We start from the raw sequence: 22,625 nt of genomic DNA, 5'->3' as shown, positions 1-22,625 counted from the left end.
TCCACACATAGATTCCCTTGCCTATCCTTCAGTGGGCCAACCCTTTCCCTGGCTACCCTCTTGCTTTTTATGTAAGTGTAAAAAGCCTTGGGATTTTCCTTAACCCTATTTGCCAATGACCCCGTTAGATATTAGTAACAAAATACATTTTAACTTTGTCCAATAATTCATTACAGTTCCTTTCCTGACAATGTGGTAATGTGCAATGCATAGAGGCGTTTTGTTGGCCTGTGCATAAAATATTTTTTTATTCTTAGGTAGTAGAGCAACCTAAAATCATTTTCTGAGTGTCCAAATTTAGTTACTTCATGAATTGAATGTAATTGCTCCAAGTTAATTCATTCAGCATTTTAAGTCTAGTTGATTATTCATTTTGAATCAGTTTTTCTCTTAAATAGTCCCTTGATATCCAGAAATAACCATTTGCTATTCAAGAACTGGCAGTGCAGGTGGTTAAAAAAATAGAAAGTCTGCTTTTAACACCAGAGTGTGGGTTTAAAGGTAGGAACTTGTTTAATTAAAAATAATTGAATTAGAAATGCAGGTTATATATTAACTCATGATTTTACTCCCAGTTAAATGTGATAATGATGATCTTTAAAATATGTTGTTGCCAGTTTCCCTTTGTTATCGAAAACAGTTGTTTCTTGCGTACATGAATTCGTCTGCTGTGTGTTTTAATGTGGCTGATTGCAGACTTGCGTGGCTTTCCACAATGCAGGCAAGGATGAATTGTCTGATTTTGTTAGGACTGTCCAATCTTTTTAGCTTGCTTTTTATACTGCTGTTCAAAGGAAACAATGGTGCATCTTGCGATTACCTCCAAGCTTTTGTTTTCTTGTGTGCTTTTCTCCCAGTCCATGGTGGACATGCCACATTTCCTGAGGTTCGCCTTTAAGAAGTCTTTAAGTCAACCTTAAGCTCGACTTACTTCACAGGTGGTGTCTAAGTTTAAGTTGTGAATACATGACTGCCTTAGAGATTTTGGACATGATTTTCTGTGCAAACCACTGAGAAATGAGATGGTCCGCCATTGGCCGGCAGCAGGATCTTCTGGTCCCGCCATTGTCAATGGGGTTTCCTGTAGAGTGCACCCCTTGTTGCTGTCAATGGGACCGGAAGATCCCGCCGGCATAAACAGCTGGGAGATTCTGGTCTTTATCATCAGTCATACAAACTTAAGTTCACTCCATCTAAGTTGGGACCTGCTGACGATGTTTCAATTCTATAGATTTCAAGGGACATTTTCTGGCCCTGTTCAATGAGGCGCAAATCAAATTATGGCTGGGAACGCTCGCGAGAGGGCCATAACAGGACTTGCGCTGAGGAGATCTTCCCCAGCCCTACCGGAGATGTCATCACATTCATGCCCAGCATTTAAACATTCAAAACCGACTTCACACCGATTTTCCAGGAACGCCATATGTTCCCACCTGCTGGCATGATGACATGCAGGTGAGAATCACTACTGGTATACAAAAATGGAGACTGGTCATGATTACCATGCGGGGGGCTTGGAGGGCAGTGTAGCCCCTGGTAGTCAGGCAGTGCCCCCTGGCACACTAGACATGCTAACATGGCAGTGCCAACCTGGCTGGGCCAACCAGTTAACACTAACAGGTTGGCAGTACCAGTTTGGCCCTGTCACGTTGACACTATCAGGGACAGGGTCTATAGGGGACAGGGCCTATAGAGGAGAAGGTCTACAGGTGAAGGCCCTTTGGGGGCCCTATAGCAGTTTCACCTCACATGCTGCGGGGTGGGGCATGTCCAATAACAGCGAATTGAGGGGGGAGGGGCTGTTGACTGGGAGGTCTGAAGCTGCTGAATAGGGAGGTACGATCGGGGGGCCTGATCGGGGGCCCTCAGTGAATGAGGGCACGGGGGGCAGGGGTGAATGAAGGAGCCCGATGCTGGTAAATGGAGGGGCCTGATATCGGCAATGCATGGGGAAGTGGTCTTTAATGTTGATTTGATATTGGGCATTGATTTAAAGTTGGCACCCCGATCTCTGTGGAGCCAGGCTTGACAATGTCTTCAGGCCCAGCCCTTCACAATGGCGGCGCAAATGCCCCCCCCCCCCCGCTTTAAAACGGCAAAGTGTCAGAAGAACGGATGGAAGACCTGGCTGTTTCTTTGGGGAAATCATGTTGATTTTCAGTGTGAACCTGACATTTTGCCATGTTTTAAAAATTCTTCTACTCTTTGAAGCTCCTCAGTGTTGGGCACTTTGTCCTCCTATTTAATGGCCATGATGGCAGCACGGTAGCACAAGTGGATAGTACTGTGGCTTCACAGGAGTCTGCATGTTCTCCCCTTGTCTGCATGAGTTTCCTCCGGGTGCTCCGCTTTCCTCCCACAGTCCAAAGACGTGCAGGGTAGGTGGATTGGCCATGACAAATTGCCCTTAGTGACCAAAAGGTTAGGAGGGGTTATTGGCTATTTGGGTTAATAGGATAGGGTGGAAGTGAGGGCTTAAGTGGGTCGGTGCAGACTCGATGGGCCGAATGGCCTCCTTCTGCACTGTATGATCTATGAATGTGGAGTATTCCCAAGGCTTCTGTTGCCACAGAGAGCCCAGAAATGACCCATCCTTTGTTCAAGCACCTCTTTAAAGTGAGTCTTTCAGAATTGCCCCCTTTAATTTATCATCAGCAAAATCGACCAATATTTAGACACTGGACAACTTCACACACTTCAGCTACAGACTCCTGATCTTCAGTATTTTCCTTCTCTTCTTATGGCTTTTACCTCACCCTGCAACCTTCTGAGGCACACTGCCCTGATTCCCACTCGTTTATGCACTACTGTTAAATCACATGGACTATGTTAAATTAGGGACACATGCTTTGTTAAGTACCTCAATTAATTGATAATTGGCCTTAAACAGTAGGTAGACAGGCTTCTGAATTTCGGGCCTGCAATGTCGAATTGGACAGGATGACGTCGAGGAACCTGTCCAACAACATGACACCTAATTTAATGCCTGATTGAATTGCTGTCTGCCTCCTGATTGATAAATTCTGCCTTATGACGAAAGAGGTCGAAGAGAAAACATTTATCTAATACCACATGGGTGTGTTCTAAATGTACAATATTAAAAAGGGAAAGAGTTAATTTTCAAAAACGACAAGAGTCGTAAATAAAGATCAGCTAAAAACATAATCCAGAGACTCAATATAACTGGAAAAGAACAAAGAACTCAAGCATGTTGATTTGATTATTGAGCCCTTTATTGACATTATTAAACATTGAAATTATTTAGACCAAGCTGATATCTAGCGTTCTTTTAGATCAGTTTTACATCAGAGTTCTTCAAATATATATGACTAATCTGATTCCAAGCTATTTACCACAGTTAAACTTTCATAGGATGCTTTAACCTTTTTGTTCAAGTACAAACTTCAAGTGACATTTGACTTTTGTAAGAGCCATTTACAAAATGTGGAAATAATGCCATGTGTCATGATGTAAACCTACGTTATGAGAAACAATAAACATAATGAGATTCTATTCAGCCCTGTCACAAATACTTGAGCGTTGTGACAGAACTCTGAGGAGAGACCTCACAATGATGAAGTGACATCAAAGAGGAGTTCTACTGATTTTACTTGGCTACAAGAAATTACTTCAAACATGTACAGCTAACATCATAATTAGAATAATTGGGCTTGGTATTAACACTTTATGAAGATATATGAGACCAAACTCCAGATGCTACACTCCCAGTAAGGAAACAAAATTGAAGGTCTGATGATTGGTTCTATCGTGTTGTTGACCATTCTCCAAATCATATTCCTTCCAAATATAGCATCTGTTGTGCATTAGTGAAGATTTCATGTCCAGAACAGAAACAACAAAATATATCCATCCAAAAATGTCCATGATGAAAGGTCACTGACCTTAATCGTTGGACTGGATTGTACCACAGACATTGGGAACCCTTCATCAGGAAAAGAAATGAGGGTTCTGATCCTGCCTACAAACGTTAGAAACATGCCCACCTGCACAATCTTCCTTGTGGTGGCCTCCTAATTGGCCACCTCCATGTTCACCATACTGTTATAGACGTTGGGCAGACTCTCAATGCAAAGTGACGACAGCTCAGGGTAGGCTCTCTGGGAGAGAAGGACAATGTTGAGGCAGGTCAGGCACCACTCAGGTGCTTTAACAGGCAGACATAGTGCCTGAGGAATTGAAAATTCAACAGAATAAACTGGCCTCAGCTGCCAAGTCATCATTGCAGAGGTAGAGCCTTGTACTGCCATACAGAATGTGCTTCTTGTGCCATAATCTGCTGCTGGGAGGTGACCAGTGACATCTAAGTACCCATATACAGATGAAGAGTGCCCTCAATTGGCACTGTGATGGCACAGTAGCACAGTGGTTAGCACTGTTGCTTCACAGCTGAGGGTGCCAGGTTCGATTCCCGGCTTGGGTCGCTGTCTGTGCGGAGTCTGCATGTTCTCCCCATGTCTGCATGGGTTTTCTCTGGGTGTTCCGGTTTCCTCCCACAGTCCAAAGATGTGCAGGTTAGGTGGATTGGCCATAATAAATTGCCCTTAGTGTCCAAATTGCCCTTAGTATTAGGTGGGGTTACTGGGTTATGGGGATAGGGTGGCGGTGTGGGCTTGGGTAGGGTGCTCTTTCCAAGAGCCGGTGCAGACTCGATGGGCCGAATGGTCTCCTTCTGCACTATAAATTCTATGATTTGATATTTGAGTCATTGCACCACCCCCACCACCCCCAAGGCCCCTCCCTAAACATAGGCCAGAGATGGGAACATTGCACCCGACCAGTCATGAGAACCACAACACACACCTTCAAACTTAGCTCTTCCTATCAGACAAAATCCAACCCGTTAACTCAGTTACATTCTTTTTAGGTGCTGCTAGACCCATTGAGTATTTCCAGGATTTTCTGTTTTTTGCCTGGAATTTCACCGAGTTAGGATAACCTGGGATGCCCTTCAAAAATGGGATTCCCAATCTGACTTTTGAGAGTGCCGTTAAAGGGTGCAGGATGGTTCCTGCTAAACGCTCACCATCCAACACTCCCAACCTGGGATTCCATTGTTCAGATAGACATGTCCTAGTGCTTTGTAATTTTCATGGAGTCAGGCCAGATTTTAGAGAGTCATGATTTACAGCCCCTTGAAGGAGTCATGAACCCGAGTCTACATGAGGGGACCTTTTGAAAGGTGAGTTCAAAAAGTCCTCCACATTCTCCCCCCCATGACAAATGCACCCCCCACAGGGGCCCTTACAACTTCCATTGCGCATTGACCCACTATACACTGCATCAAACCAATGAACCTTATAGTGACAGTAGAATGTGTAAAAAAAAATGTTTTTTTAAATAATTAGTTCATAACTTTCTACAATGTTAAAAGAAAACTCATTCCAGTAGAAGACAATAAAAGTGGCAAATATTGAGATTCTTTAAAACATACATGAGGAGTTTGGCTGAGTTCCCCAAAAAAACATTACTCTTGTTGAAACAGCGGCATGCCAGAGAAAATATTGTTTCATTGACAGCTCAAGCTCTCTGATCTCTGCAGTCAATGTCACAATGTTTATTTGCACAAGGTTAAGGTTTTTTTCAAGAGCTTGCAGTTTTTGATATTGTTACTTCATATATATATATATATATATATATATATATGTATATCCATATATACCAGCAGTGAAAAAAGAACTTCAATAGTTTATGAATTTTTAAAACTAGATTATGAATTTGGTAGGCCAATAGTAAGCAGAATGGAACACCGATGACTATTAGTTATTGTGGGTCAGTTGAAAGAAAAAACACCCATAAATATACAATACAGAGGTTGGATTTGGCTGAGGGAAATTTAGGAAGAGGCTTAGGAGAGGCAGTTAACTCATCATTACCATTGCATGTAGGGGTTTACAATTCACTGGCCAAACCACATTTCACTTTTGTTAAAACTGCGAATCTTAAAAAGGTTACACTGAATTGTAAAGAAGTGTAGAGTAGAAAATGACATGTGCTTGTCCCATTTTTATCAGGAGTAAAATAGTTGCAAATAGTTTACCAATAGTGGTCAACTCTTTGATCAGTTGTGCTAATTTGTAAGTATCCTGTGATCTTGCAAAGCTGTATTTTGTTATTCTAATTTTCAATAGTTAATCCTGTAGTTTACTTTTAGTAATCAAAGAAACATAGAAATATATATGGCACGGAAAGAGGCCATTTGGTCTATCATGGTCATTCTGACTGAAAAAGAACTATGAAGTCTAATCTCACTTCTAGCTCTTGAGTCATTGCCCTGCAGGTTACGGCACCACACGTGTATTTTGAAGTGTTTTTTTTATGTGATGTGGATTTCTGCCTCAACCACCCTTTCACAGGCAATGAGATCTTTAAACACTTCAAGGTCTTTCTGCTCTTCTACACTTTTCAGAATTCTACCATTTATAGCTGTATTTTGTTTGTCCTTCCCAAATGCAATACACCACACTTCTCCGAATTGACCCAGCTGACCAGTCCATTGAAAATTTCTTACAGTCTACAAGTTTCTTCCTCACAACAAGCCACACAGAATGTCTTATGGTGCAATGGGGGCAACCTTGCCTCTGAACTCGAAGCTCCAGATTGAAGTCCTATTCCAGGACTTGATGGCCAAGGAAGGTGTGTTCATTAAAAATAAGCCAAATGGGTCACGTTTCGACCTGCAAATCTTTCCAGCGTTTGGCAGGCAGTAAGTATCCCTTCTTCCCTCTGCCAACAATTTATAATATTAGCAAAGCTCTGGCTCCGGTCATCAGAGAAGATTAGAAAATGATTGTCAGAGGCCCAATATTTCTTCTCTTGATTCTCTTCGCAGGGTGGGATACATTTCATTCAGCTCTGGTGATCTATCCACTGTCAAGGCTGGTAAAAATCACCCTCACTGTTTATCCCATGCAATATTTCACAGTTCTCCTCTTTAACTATAATGCCTACTCCATCCTGTTCTGTGGTAAAAACAGATGCAAAGTATTCTTAAGAACCAAGCCCATTATTGTGTGCCTTCATATGCAAGTTAACATTTTGTTTTCCAGTGGGCCCTTCTCTTTCCTGAGTAATCCTCTTGCTCTTTATGTGTTAGAAATAACATATTTGGGTTTATTTTGATTTGCCTTGCCAATACATTTTCATGCCCTCTCTTTGCTTTTTTCATTTACTTTTTAATTTCACTGCTACACTCTCTAGACTCCTCAGATTTCTGTGGTATTGAGATCTTGGAAACGACAAAACTTTCTTCTCTCCCTTATCCTAACTTTTTTGACCAAGGGGGTCTAGATGAAATGAAAATGAAAATCCCTTATTGTCACAAGTAGGCTTCAAATGAAGTTACTGTGAAAAGCCCCTAGTCGCCACATTCCGGCGCCTGTTCGGGGAGGCTGTTACGGGATTTGTCTGTCCCACCCTTCTTCATTGTGGGAACAGTTTTCTCCTTGAATGCCGCCCTGTGCTCTGACATTGATTTACATCCAAGTGGCTGTTCCCAGCCCACTGTTGCCAAATCGCATCTCAGTTTAGTTAACACCTGTTGGCTGTCATCCTTTAATTCCTGCCACTTAGAGCCAATTGCAGATCCAACTTGCCACTTTTGGTTTATTAATCATCTACCACTTGGAATCTTATCAAAGGCTTTGCTAAAATCCTTGTAAACTATTAACATCCTCGAAGTGGCAATCTCCGACAGATTGCCACTCTCGCCGGTTTTGCCCATGCTACAATTCCAAAGCTCCTGTCTCAACCAATCTTCCTCAGTCAGACAGGAGCAGTGAAGTGTACCCTGGCTGTATCAGCATGGAGTAACTGGGGTGGAGAGAGGTAAGCAGTGCTCTGTTTTTATGGCACTAGTAGCCATTAATTTCCCCATTATTTTCCGCATCATAGAACATAGAACATAGAACATAGAACGATACAGCGCAGTACAGGCCCTTCGGCCCACGATGTTGCACCGAAACAAAAGCCATCTAACCTACACTATGCCATTATCATCCATATGTTTATCCAATAAACTTTTAAATGCCCTCAATGTTGGCGAGTTCACTACTGTAGCAGGTAGGGCATTCCACGGCCTCACTACTCTTTGCGTAAAGAACCTACCTCTGATCTCTGTCCTATATCTATTACCCCTCAGTTTAACGCTATGTCCCCTCGTGCCAGCCATTTCCATCCGCGGGAGAAGGCTCTCACTGTCCACCCTATCTAACCCCCTGATCATTTTGTATGCCTCTATTAAGTCTCCTCTTAACCTTCTTCTCTCCAACGAAAACAACCTCAAGTCCATCAGCCTTTCCTCATAAGATTTTCCCTCCATACCAGGCAACATCCTGGTAAATCTCCTCTGCACCCGCTCCAAAGCCTCCACGTCCTTCCTATAATGCGGTGACCAGAACTGTACGCAATACTCCAAATGCGGCCGTACCAGAGTTCTGTACAGCTGCAACATGACCTCCTGACTCCGGAACTCAATCCCTCTACCAATAAAGGCTAACACTCCATAGGCCTTCTTCACAACCCTATCAACCTGGGTGGCAACTTTCAGGGATCTATGTACATGGACACCTAGATCCCTCTGCTCATCCACACTTCCAAGAACTTTACCATTAGCCAAATATTCCGCATTCCTATTATTCCTTCCAAAGTGAATCACCTCACACTTCTCTACATTAAACTCCATTTGCCACCTCTCAGCCCAGCTCTGCAGCTTACCTATATCCCTCTGTAACCTGCTACATCCTTCCACACTGTCGACAACACCACCGACTTTAGTATCGTCTGCAAATTTACTCACCCACCCTTCTGCGCCTTCCTCTAGGTCATTGATAAAAATGACAAACAGCAACGGCCCCAGAACAGATCCTTGTGGTACTCCACTTGTAACTGAACTCCATTCTGAACATTTCCCATCAACCACCACCCTCTGTCTTCTTTCAGCTAGCCAATTTCTGATCCACATCTCTAAATCACCCTCAATCCCCAGCCTCCGTATTTTCTGCAATAGCCTACCGTGGGGAACCTTATCAAACGCTTTGCTGAAATCCATATACACCACATCAACTGCTCTACCCTCGTCTACCTGTTCAGTCACCTTCTCAAAGAACTCGATAAGGTTTGTGAGGCATGACCTACCCTTCACAAAGCCATGCTGACTATCCCTGATCATATTATTCCTATCTAGATGATTATAAATCTTGTCTCTTATAATCCCCTCCAAGACTTTACCCACTACAGACGTGAGGCTCACCGGTCTATAGTTGCCGGGGTTGTCTCTGCTCCCCTTTTTGAACAAAGGAACCACATTTGCTATCCTCCAGTCCTCTGGCACTATTCCTGTAGCCAATGATGACATAAAAATCAAAGCCAAAGGTCCAGCAATCTCTTCCCTGGCCTCCCAGAGAATCCTAGGATAAATCCCATCAGGTCCCGGGGACTTATCTATTTTCAGCCTGCCCAGAATTGCCAACACCTCTTCCCTACGTACCTCAATGCCATCTATTCTATTAGCCTGGGGTCTCAGCATTCTCCTCCACAACATTATCTTTTTCCTGAGTGAATACTGACGAAAAATATTCATTTAGTATCTCGCCTATCTCTTCAGACTCCACACACAACTTCCCATCCCTGTCCTTGACTGGTCCTACTCTTTCCCTAGTCATTCGCTTATTCCTGACATACCTATAGAAAGCTTTTGGGTTTTCCTTGATCCTACCTGCCAAATACTTCTCATGTCCCCTCCTTGCTCGTCTTAGCTCTCTCTTTAGATCCTTCCTCGCTACCTTGTAACTATCCATCGCCCCAACTGAAACTTCACACCTCATCTTCACATAGGCCTCCTTCTTCATCTTAACAAGAGATTCCACTTCTTTGGTAAACCACGGTTCCCTCGCTCTACGCCTTCCTCCCTGCCTGACCGGGACATACTTATCAAGAACACGCAGTAGCTGATCCTTGAACAAGCTCCACTTATCCAGTGTGCCCAACACTTGCAGCCTACTTCTCCACCTTATCCCCCCCAAGTCACGTCTAATGGCATCATAATTGCCCTTCCCCCAGCTATAACTCTTGCCCTGCGGTGTATACTTATCCCTTTCCATCATTAACGTAAACGTCACCGAATTGCGGTCACTGTCCCCAAAGTGCTCTCCTACCTCCAAATCCAACACCTGGCCTGGTTCATTACCCAAAACCAAATCCAACGTGCCCTCGCCTCTTGTTGGCCTGTCAACATATTGTGTCACCACCCCTTTGATTCTGGGACCGCATGAATAATTTAAATCCGTATGAAGACAACTGTAGACACTTAGGCCGGGATTCTCGACCCCCTGCCGGGTCGGCGAATCCCCGGGAGGAGGTGCGAATCCCACCTCACCGCCCCGATGCCGGCTTCCCTATTCTCCGGCGCCGTTTTTCAGGCGTCAACGGGATTCCTGCCACACCGGTTGGGGGCCGTTGACAGCAGCCCCCCAGAGATTCTCTGGGCACCGATGGGCTGAGTGGCCGATAGGTTTTGCCCAGTACCGCTGACGTGAATTGCTCACCTCACACACGGTGGGACCTGGCAGGTAAGTGCGCGGAGGCGGTCCTTAGGGGGGGGGATCCAACCCCGAATGGACCCCCATGGTGGCCTTGACCGCGATCGGGGCCTACAGATCGGCGGGCGGGCTAATTCTGTGGGGGGGGCTTCTTTCCTCCGCGCCTGGCCCCTGTAGGGCTCCACCATATTGCCTGGGGGCCGGCACGGAGAAGGGAACTCCCATGCATGCGTGGAAATACGCCGGCCGTTCCACGCATGCATAGAAATACCCTGGCCGTTCCGCTCATGCACACACTCGTGCCGGCCCTTCTGCGCCGGCTGGAGTTGCGGGAACCACTCCGGCATCAACCTAGCCCCCTAGAAAGTGGAGAATTCCTCGCTTCCGGGGGCCGTTCATGCTGCAGTGGCTGGCGCCGGTTTTCACGCCGGCGTGGGGGCATAGCCCCATTTTTGGAGAATCCCGCCCTTAATCTCCATCACGACTCATAAAGGGTTCACACAACAGTGTTTTCCTACTTCCAACTCTAATCTAATTTAATAAAGATAGGCCACACTTTGAATTTCAATTACTTTAGGCTTTGTTTATCAGCTTCTCAACCCAGGGTTTTTTTTACTTAAATTTAAAAATGTAATTACCCAAACAAACACTTTGCACCTAAAACATAGGAATCATGAAATTACATATTCATTACACACGCTTTAATTCTGTGCAAAATAATACAATTGCTAATGTTGAACTGTTTTTAAAAAGTAAGCAAGGAATAACTAATAATAATAATCGCTTATTGTCACAAGTAGGCTTCAATGAAGTTACTGTGAAAATCCCCTAGTCGCCACATTCCGGCGCCTGTTCGGGGAGGCCGGTATGGGAATTGAATCCGCGCTGCTGGCTTGTTCTGTCTTACAAGCCAGCTGTTTAGCCCACTGTGCTAATCCAGCCCCTCTTAGTAACTGTTACACTGACAGAGCCTGACACCCTAACTCAGTGGCTCATTGTGAAAAATTACTGAGAGATGATGGATATCGTCAAATAGAGGGCCAGTTTAATCAATGTTCAAATAGATTTTCCGCTGGCAGGAGCTCCGTTTTGCCAGCAGCCCGGGGATTTCCTGATGGCATGGGGCTGCCCTGAAATGGGCAACCTAGAGGGATTTCCCCTTAAATGCGACATTGGGGTCCCCGTAAATGCAACACTGGGGAACCTGCAAGTTCTTACATTAAGTACGCCATCTCATTAACTCCCTTTTTTTTAATCTCCTCAACAAATTAAATCAAATTGACAGATCAGCAGCGGGATGCTCCATCCCGCCGTGCCACATCTGGGTCCCGCTGTGCCACATTTCTGCCTCACCCCGCCGGCCAGATGTCCGTTGTGGGGCAGTCCCACACCATCCGGAAACCCCGGGCATCCGGCAAAATGGAGCATCCCACCAGCGGAAAATCCCACCCATGAACTTTGCTAAACAAATCCATGCTGAACATTGATTAAACTGGCCCTCCACATGACAATATCCATTATCTCTCGATAAGTTTTCACAATGAGCCACTGTGTTAGGGTGTCAGGCTCTGTAAGTGTAAGAGTTATTCCTTGCTTACTTTTTTAAAAACAGTTCAACATTAGCAATTGTATTATTTTGCACAGAATTAAAGCATGTATAATGAATATGTAATTTCATGATTCCTATGTTTTAGGTGCATACGTTTTCATTTGGGTATTTACATTTTTAAATGTAAGTTTAAAAAAAAAAACCCTGGGTTGAGAAGCTGATAAACAAAGCCTAAAGTAATTGAAATTCAAAGTGTGGCTGATCTTTATTAAATTAGATTAGAGTTGGAAGTGGGAAAACACTAATGAGGGTGGGATTCTCTCAGCCCGGGGCCGGATTGGAGAATCCCCGCGACCGGCGCGTATTGCGCCATGCCGCCCTGCTGCCGGGACACAATTCTCCACAGAGCAGAGAATTGGTGCCATTGGCACCAGCGTGGTTGGCGCAGTGCCAGTTGGGGCCATTCTACGTGGCCCCACCCCCGCCCATTCTCCGCCCGGGATGGGCCAAGCGGCCGCAGCTAAAAACCCAAGTCCCGCCGGTGCCGGCCTAATCTCTCAGCCGGCGGGATCTCAGCGTGGAAGGGTCTGGGGGCAGCCTGTGGGGGGGTGGGGGAGACCTCCGCTGTGGCCTGGCCCACGATCGGGGCCCACCAATTGGCGGGCCGGCCTCTCGGGCTGGGGGCCTCCTTTCCTCCGCAACAGCCCCTGTAGCCCTACGCCATGTTGCGTCGGGGCCGGCGAGGAGAAGGGAGCCACTGCGCATGTGCGTGTTGGCACTGGCGCCACTGTGCATGCGCTAACCCCACGGCGCCCAGTTAACACTGGGTTCAGCAGCTGGAGCAGCATGGGCTGCTCCAGTGCCATGCTGGCCCCCTGTAGGGGCCAGATTTGCTGATCCTGAGGCTTTGTTGACGCCGTCAAGAAACGTGACGGCATTTCTGACAGCATCAACACTTAGGGCGGGATTCTCTGATCCTGAGGCTAAGTGTCTACAGCTGTCTTCATACGGGTTTAAATTATTCATGCGGTCCCAGAATCAAAGGGTTGGTTTGATGGGGAAATTAGTTAGTTTGAATCTCTATCATGAAAATTCCAGGTATGCCCCGTTGCAATAGAAATAGGTTATGCATACAGGTCCCCTTGTGTTTTGGGTTTATCTGTGTGAGTCTGCATAGAAATAAGTAACTGGAGTCTCCTTTGAGACTCGCAAAGAGAGAGAGAATCTGCCAAAGGCTGCAGATCTGGAGCAGAGGGTTATCAGAAACCCCTGGTATTTCTGAGTTTGAGTTACTGAGCAAGATTGCAGTAAGGCATGTGCTTGAACTGGGATGTCCACAATCATGAGGTACTTAAGGAGAATTAGAGGTTGCCTAGCTGGATACTGGTGGAAAGACACCAAAAGGTTTCATACCTTGGAGAATAGCAGGAACACTGAGGAGAAGCCAACTGAATTCCTGAGAGCTGTGGCGCATCTTGGCTTGATGCCAGGAAATATGAATGAGCCCAAAAGATGCTGCAAAATATAGTAGAACTCTTGGGTGACTATAAAAGTAGAGAGCACAGTTCTTTGAGGTTTTGAGGTTAGGTGTTTACAAATTATAATGTTACATTAACAGTACTTGTTTGGTTTTATTCCTGTACAGTAATGTTTCTTTCTTTAAAATGTGAAAGCTTATAGCATAGCTCTTTGAGTTAATAATGTGGAGTTCTAATTCCTTTTTAAAAGTTAAACGTCTCCACTGAGATCATAGCACAAGACTAACAGTTAGTTAATTGCCCCTGTCTTACATTTCATATGGCTTTATGAGCCATACAAATGTGAGGTAATGCATTTTGGAATGTCTAATACAGGTAGAGAATATACAGTGAATGGTAGAACCCTCAAGAGTATTGACAGTCAGAGAGATCTAGGTGTACAGGTCCGCAGGTCACTGAAAGGGGCAACACAGGTGGAAAAGGTAGTCAAGAAGGCATACGGCATGCTTGCCTTCATTGGCCGGGGCATTGAGTATAAGAATTGGCAAGTCATGTTGCAGCTGTATAGAACCTTAGTTAGGCCACACTTGGAGTATAGTGTTCAATTCTGATCGCCACACTACCAGAAGGATGTGGAGGCTTTAGAGAGGGTGCAGAAAAGATTTACCAGGATGTTGCCTGGTATGGAGGGCATTAGCTATGAGGAGCGGTTGAATAAACTCGGTTTGTTCTCACTGGAACGACGGAGGTTGAGGGGCGACCTGATAGAGGTCTACAAAATTATGAGGGGCATAGACAGAGTGGATAGTCAGAGCATTTTTCCCAGGGTAGAGTGGTCAATTACTAGGGGGCATAGGTTTAAGGTGCGAGGGGCAAGGTTTAGAGAAGATGTACGAGGCAAGTTTTTTACACAGAGCGTAGTGGGTGCCTGGAACTCGCTGCCGGAGGAGGTGGTGGAAGCAGGGACGATAGTGACATTTAAGGGGCATCTTGATAAATACATGAATAGGATGGGAATAGAGGGATACGGACCCAGGAAGTGTAGAAGATTGTAGTTGAGTCGGGCAGCATGGTTGGCACGGGCTTGGAGGGCCGAAGGGCTTGTTCCTGTGCTGTACTTTTCTTTGTTCTTTGTTATATAAGTAGTATACATCTTGCTGTACACATGAGGCATTTCTTCGAAATGATGCCAGGTGGCTACCATGAAAATCTTGTACATCAGGACTTGTGAAATGAATATCAGTATCAACTTTTACAGCATGAGTGTAAAGGTTGATGAAGATTGTAGATACCTGCCTATGTCGGAAATTTAGTTGCATCTAACCCATTCGGCAGAACTGGGGTGGTTTTGAATGAGATATCAATTTACACCCCACACTATCTTATGTTCCATCAATTCCTACAAAGGTGGAAATCTGACTCTTCTATTAGCTGATGGAACTAATAAGATAATTTGTCTGTAATATTGGGCAAAATTCTCAACCCTGCGATGTCACAAACATGAACAGCGATCGGGCGGAAAATCAGGTGTCCAGCCAAAATCAAGGTCGGCACCTGGCACCGATCCGGGGCTAGGGAGTAGCGGCGAGTGACTTGGTGACAGCTCCGTGGATTCGGGGTGTCCCCCTCAGGATCGGGTGGCCTGATTCAAACTGTCATTTTTGCAGTATTTGTTTTAAACACACCCATTTGGTACAAGCTACAGCCCCTGGCTGCTCACTCTGCTGATTGCTCACTGTGTCCAGTAAATGTTCACAGAGCCTCTGGTCATTTGGGAGCCCACCCATGCCATCCCTCTGGAAACCCTCAGACCCCAGCTGGTCCAACAACGGGATGGGTGTGGCCAAGCTCAGTCAGTGGCACACCAGGTGCTGCCATTCCTCAGCGCACTCAAGAAGAGCTGCCCCATTGCAGGGGAAGCAGGGGTATAGCAGAGCTTACCCCAAACAAAGGACACATGCACCGTAGCCTTTAGCACCCTCTCTGGCCCACTGCCCCACTCAGGGTGAAACTATCAGCTAGCCCACTGCTCAGAACCACTAGTTGTCTCCGAGCCCTGCCTGCCCACTATGCCCCCGGACTGGTTGTCACAACTTGTGGGACACACCCAGGACCCACATCACACTGCAGCTACGCTCCCATCAGATGCTCACTTCCCTGCCTCACCCCCATTTTTAGCACCTGCCCACACGCAAGTCTCGAAGCATGGAGGTGACTGGCATATGGTGAACATCACCACCGCACAACCAGGTGCCGCCCTTCTTGTGAGATAATACACAGCCATTCCAATGAGGACACCAACAAACGCACCACTGGGGATAAAGGACAGAGGGGTGAAAAAGGATAGAGGCTGCAGAGCCTATCTGCTGACACAGGTTGCGGCAGTCACTTGCACCCCATTGACAGGGATGGGTGGTGAGGATGGAGGCTCCGTACCAGACCAGGTGCCACTCACTGATGGGGACAGGGTGCAGTGCAAAAGGCAACATATCTGGGAGAACGGCTGAGGGGTTGAGGGACATATGGAGGCTGGAGCTGAAGTGCAACTCATGGTCAATGTGGTGTTACCTGCATGGTCGATAACACGTGTTACTCAATCCTTGGGTTGATGGTAAGGTCCTCTGAATCTTGTTGAAGAAGACTCTAACTCGTCCAGTAACAACAAAGATTTATTGAGTAACTATAAATATATGTGCATGAGTTCTTTACCTTAACTTGGAAACTAGGGATTAGGTTAACAAGATTTAACAACAATATCTAAACGTAACTCCACTAACTGTCTAAACTATTCTGATGTTACCCTGTTCACAGTACACCCACGAGAGAGAGAGAGAGAGAATCTGTGTGGCTGCTTTTTATACACCTGTTGGTCCAGCCCTCTAGTGATCATATCGTGCTGCTATTTACCCATTAACTCCTTGTGTACATGCACCTTCAGAGATCAATACATCCCCCCTTTTTCTTGTGTTACAGATTTTCTGTACGGTGTAAAGAAAATTGAACAAACATAATGAATTCAGTCAACTGGGGACAGATAATACAAGTAACGCTATGTACAGAATGTGATGGTAATGATGACTGTACAAAGTCAATCAATGTTTAAAATGTCCAATTTTAATGAAAAACTTTGTGTGTCCAGACTATGAATTTGTTCGGTTGAGTTGCTTTCTTCTTCTGCTGTTGAAGTGGTGATGTTGATGTTGTTATTTATTTGTGAACGTCGTCAGTGTCCCTGGGCGTCATTCTCCGACCCCCCGCCGGGTTGGAGAATCGCCGGGGGCTGCCGTGAATCCCGCCCCCGCCGGTTGCTGAAGTCTCCGGTACCGGATATTCGGCGGGGGCGGGAATTGGGCCGCACCGGTTGGCGGGCCCCCCCGCTGGATTCTCCGGCCCGGATGGGCCGAAGTCCCGCCGATAAATTGCCTGTCCCGCCGGCGTGGATTAAACCACCTTTTGAACGACGGGACAAGGCGGCGTGGGCGGACTCCGGGGTCCTGGGGGGGGCGCGGGGCGATCTGATCCCGGGGGGTGCCCCCATGGTGGCCTGGCCCGCGATCAGGGCCCACCGATCCGTGGGCGGGCCTGTGCCGTGGGGGCACACCTTTCCTTCCGCCTCCGCCACGGTCTCCACCATGGCGGAGGCGGAAGAGACTCCCTCCACTGCGCATGCGCGGGAAACTTTCAACGGCCGCTGATGCTCCCGCGCATGCGCCGCCCTGACATGTTATTTCCGCGCCAGCTGGCGGGGCAACAAAGGCCGTTTCCGCCAGCTGGCGGGGCGGAAATTCCTCCGGCGTCGGCCTAGCCCCTCAATGTTGGGGCTCGGCCCCCAAAGATGCGGAGCATTCCGCACCTTTGGGGCGGCGCGATGCCCGTCTGATTGGCGCCGTTTTGGGCGCCAGTCGGCGGACATCGCGCCGTTTCGGGAGAATTTCGCCCCCTGTGTTTAAACATAAGAACATAAGAACTAGGAGCAGGAGTAGGCCATCTGGCCCCTCGAGCCTGCTCCACCATTCAATGAGATCATGGCTGATCTTTTGTGGACTCAGCTCCACTTTCCGGCCCGAACACCATAACCCTTAATCCCTTTATTCTTCAAAAAACTATCTATCTTTATCTAAAAAACATTTAATGAAGGAGCCTCTACTGCTTCACTGGGCAAAGAATACCAGAGATTCACAACCCTTTGGGTGAAGAAGTTCCTCCTAAACTCAGTCCTAAATCTACTTCAACTTATTTTGAGGCTATGCCCCCTAGTTCTGCTCTCACCCGCCAGTGGAAACAACCTGCCCGCATCTATCCTATCTATTCCCTTCATAATCTTATATGTTTCTATGAGATCCCCCCTCATCCTTCTAAATTCCAACGAGTACAGTCCCAGTCTACTCAACCTCTTCTCGTAATCCAACCCCTTCAGCTCTGGGATTAACCTAGTGAATCTCCTCTGCGCACCCTCCAGTGCCAGTACGTCCTTTCTCAAGTAAGGAGACCAAAACTGAACACAATACTCCAGGTGTGGCCTCACTAACACCTTATACAATTGCAGCAGAACCTCCCTACTCTTAAACTCCATCCCTCTAGCAATGAAGGACAAAATTCCATTTGCCTTCTTAATCACCTGTTGCACCTGTAAACCAACTTTTTGCGACTCATGCACTAGCACACCCAGGTCTCTCTGCACAGCAGCATGTTTTAATATTTTATCATTTAACTAATAATCCCTTTTGCTGTTATTCCTATCAAAATGGATAAACTCACATTTGTCAACATTGTATTCCATCTGCCAGACCCTAGCCCATTCACTTAGCCTATCCAAATCCCTCTGCAGACTTCCAGTATCCTGTGCACTTTTTGCTTTACCACTTATCTTAGTGTCGTCTGCAAACTTGGACACATTGCCCTTGGTCCCCAACTCCACATCATCTATGTAAATTGTGAACAGTTGTGGGCCCAACACTGATCCCTGAGGGACACCACTAGCTACTGATTGCCAACCAGAGAAACACCCATTAATCCCCACTCTTTGCTTTCTATTAATTAACCAATCCTCTATCCATGCTATTACTTTCCCCTTAATGCCATGCATCTTTATTCATGCAACAACCTTTTGTGTGGCACCTTGTCAAAGGCTTTCTGGAAATCCAGATATACCACATCCATTGGCTCCCCGTTATCTACCCCACTGTTAATGTCCTCAAAAAATTCCACTAAATTAGTTAGGCACGACCTGCCCTTTATGAACCCATGCTGCGTCTGCCCAATGGGACAATTTCCATCCAGATGCCTAGCTATTTCTTCCTTGATGATCGATTCCAGCATCTTCCCTACTACCGAAGTTAAGCTCACTGGCCTATAATTACCCGCTTTCTGCCTACCTCCTTTTTTAAACAGTGGTGTCACGTTTGCTAATTTCCAATCCGCCGGGACCACCCCAGAGTCGAGTGAATTTTGGTAAATTATCACTAGTGCATTTGCAATTTCCCTAGCCATCTCTTTTAGCACTCTGGGATGCATTCCATCAGGTCCAGGAGACTTGTCTACCTTTAGCCCCATTAGCTTGCCCATCACTACCTCCTTGCTGATAACAATCCTCTCAAGGTCCTCACCTGTCATAGCCTCATTTCCATCAGTCACTGGCATGTTATTTGTGTCTTCCACTGTGAAGACTGACCCAAAAAACCTGTTCAGTTCCTCATCTCCCATTATTAAATCTCCCTTCTCATCCTCTAAAGGACCAATATTTACCTTAGCCACTCTTTTTTGTTTTATGTATTTGTAGAAACTTTTACTATCTGTTTTTATATTCTGAGCAAGTTTACTCTCATAATCTATCTTACTCTTCTTTATAGCTTTTTTAGTAGCTTTCTGTTGCCCCCTAAAGATTTCCCAGTCCTCTAGTCTCCCACTGATCTTTGCTACTTTGTATGTTTTTTCCTTCAATTTGATACTCGCCCTTATTTCCTTAGATATCCACGGTCGATTTTCCCTCTTTTTACCGTCCTTCCTTTTTGTTGGTATAAACCTTTGCTGAACACTGTGAAAAATCACTTGGAAAGTTCTCCACTGTTCCTCAACTGTTTCACTATAAAGTCTCCTTTGTTTAAGCACAAAACACTAGTGCTTGATTTTACCTTCTCACCCTCCATCTGTATTTTAAATTCCACCATATTGTGATCACTCCTTCCGAGAGGATCCCTAACTATGAGATCCTGAATCAATCCTGTCTCATTACACAGGACCAAATCTAGGACCGCTTGTTCCCTCGTAGGTTCCATTACATACTGTTCTCGGAAACTATCGCGGATACATTCTATAAACTCCTCCTCAAGGCTGCCTTGACCGACCTGGTTAAACCAATCAACATGTAGATTAAAATCCCCCATGATAATTGCTGTACCATTTCTACATGCATTGTTATTTCTTTGTTTATTGCCTGTCCCACCATAATGTTACTATTTGGTGGCCTTTAGATTACTCCTATCAGTGACTTTTTCGCCTTACTATTCCTGATTTCCACCCAAATGGATTCAACCTTATCCTCCATAGCACCGATGTCATCCCTTACTGTTGCCCGGATGTCATCCTTAAATAACAGAGCTACACCACCTCCCTTACCATCCACTCTGTCCTTCCGAAAAGTTTGATACCCTCGGATATTTAACTCCCAGTCGTGACCATCCTTTAACCATGTTTCAGTAATGGCCACTAAATCATAGTCATTCACGATGATTTGCGCCATCAACTCATTTACCTTATTCCGAATACTACGAGCATTCAGGTAAAGTACACTTATGTTGGCTTTTTTACTTCTGTTCTGAATCTTAACACCTCGATCAGTAACCTCTCCTAAGTTATATTTCCTCTTAACCTTTCTCCTAATTTTCCTTGTCATTGAACCCATATCTTCATGTAACAACCTGCCGCGTCGCTTACCATTAATGTTTTCACTTCCCGTTTTATTTCTTTTAGTATTCCTGGTCCTATTCACTGAGCTCCCCTCAGTCACTGTACCTTGTACTGTCGCCCTTTTTGATTTTTGACTGTGGCTTTTCTGCCTTACACTTTCCCCCTTACTGCCTTTTATTTCTGTCCCTGTTTTACTACCTTCCAACTTCCTGCATCGGTTCCCATCCCCCTGCCACATTAGTTTAAACTCTCCCCAACAGCTCTAGCAAACAGCTCTAGGACATCGGTTCCAGTCCTGCCCAGGTGCAGACCGTCCGGTTTGTACTGGTCCCACCTCCCCCGGAACCGGTTCCAATGTCCCAGGAATTTGAATCCCTCCCTCTTGCACCATCTCTCGAGCCACGCATTCATCCTCTCTACCCTGACATTCCTACTCTGACTAGCTCGTGGCACTGGTAGCAATCCTGAGATTACTACCTTTGAGGTCCTACTTTTTAGTTTAACTCCTAGCTCCCTAAATTCAGCTTGTAGGACCTCGTCCCATTCTTTTACCTATATCGTTGGTGCCTATGTGCACCACGACAGCTGGCTGTTCACCCTCCCCCCCTCCCCCCCCCCCCCCCCCCCCGCAGAATGTCCTGCAGCTGTTCCGAGACATCCTTGACCCTTGCACCAGGGAGGCAACATACCATCCTGGAGTCTCGATTGCGTCCGCAGAACCGCCTGTCTATTCCCCTTACAATTAAGTAACTAAGAAGTCATCAATGAGGTGTTTGAATGGTCGAATCACTCTGTTGTCTGATTTATATATTTTTTTTGTGCTTGTGGTAGCGATTCTGGGCGGGATTCTCCACTCCCGCGCCAAAGTGCCCACGCCGTCGTGAACGCTGTCGAGGTTCACGATGGCGCGAAACGGCCCCTATCCCGACCGATTCAGGGCCCGCTAATGGGCTAGGAGCGGGGCCGCGTCATTTACACGCGCCAGGCCTTGTCACCGCGTAAAGACGGCACCGCATACATGACGCGGCCGGCGCCGCATAACTGGCATCACCCGTGCATGCGCGGGTTGGCCATCCTCTCCGAGTCCGCCCCGCAAGAAGATGGCAGATGGATCTTGCGGGGCTGCGGAAGAAAGGAGGTCCTCCTTCAGAGAGGACGGCCCGACGATCGGTGGGCACCGATCGCGGGCCACCCCACACTTGAGGTACCCCCCGGTGCAGGTTCCCCCCCCCCGCAGGCCACCCTCCCCAGCATTCCGGCGCTGTTCCTGACGGCAACGACCAGGTGTGGACGGCGCCGGGGGGAACCCGCCGTTTTGGGCTGGCCGCTTGGCCCATCCGGGCCTGAGAATAGCAGGGGTGCCGGAGAATCGCCATTTTGGGTGTCTCGGGCGATTCTCCGCCCTGCGGCCCGCGGAACCCGACGGGGCTGTCGTTCCCGCCGCTTGGGAGAATCGCGGGAGGGCGTTGGACCGACATCGCGGGAAAATTTGGCGGCCCAGGCGATTCTCCCAACCGGCATGGGAGTGGAGAATCCCGCCCTCTGTGTTGCATCTTTCTTGAAAGCTGGTTTGTTTGTTTGTTGTGAAGCAAATGCGAATTTGTGAGATTTTTTGCCATGCCATGGCATGTTTGTACTCTTGCTGCGCTCAATGTGTGTTCCGTGTGGATAATTTGAGTAATTGTCTCAGTTATTGGTGTCAGTTACATTGGGCGTTTCTTCTTGAGAATTGTGAGAATGATCTGATGTTGGTGACATCAGTCATTTGTGGTGGATTTGATTGTTCTTCTTTGCTGCCTCGGTGCTCCTCTGCTGGAGACATTTCCAATACATTTGAATCATCTGTGATCTATTTATGTTCCTCTTCAGGAGTTATTTCTGGTTCATTTGAATCACCTTTGGTTTCTTGGTGCCCCTCTTCCGGAGTCAAAATCTTCAAGATTTCAATTGACGTGGTCTCACTGGACCCAAGAGTAGTCCTCCTCTGTGCTTCTGTACAGACGAGCTGAGATCTGTCAGTCTCGCTGTGATCCTGCACACTCTGTATGTCGAGTATGATCACTTTGTCACTGTTTTCACATAGAGTGGGTAGACATTCAGTGGCTTCTTGCCGGTTAAATGAGCTGAGTAGACTTT

The 22,625-nt window shown here is 46.5% G+C and overlaps 1 long non-coding RNA gene across 2 annotated transcripts in view; it reads left to right on the top strand.

Moving 5' to 3' along the window:
- The first annotated feature begins 274 nt into the window (after positions 1 to 274).
- Positions 275 to 22,625, top strand: part of LOC140430028 (uncharacterized) — a 36,491-nt gene continuing 14,140 nt past the window's right edge. Inside the window, exons 1-3 of one of the 2 annotated variants that reach the window (XR_011949284.1) lie at positions 275 to 501; positions 1,232 to 1,455; positions 16,557 to 16,672. This is a non-coding gene — a long non-coding RNA (uncharacterized lncRNA). Of the gene's footprint in view, positions 502 to 1,231; positions 1,456 to 16,556; positions 16,673 to 22,625 lie in introns of those variants that run through there. The other variant, XR_011949285.1, reaches the window with a different exon arrangement.

The sequence above is a fragment of the Scyliorhinus torazame genome, chromosome 9 (genome assembly GCF_047496885.1).
Source record: "Scyliorhinus torazame isolate Kashiwa2021f chromosome 9, sScyTor2.1, whole genome shotgun sequence".
Lineage (NCBI taxonomy): Eukaryota > Metazoa > Chordata > Chondrichthyes > Carcharhiniformes > Scyliorhinidae > Scyliorhinus > Scyliorhinus torazame.
This window is presented reverse-complemented; position numbering and strand designations above follow the sequence as displayed.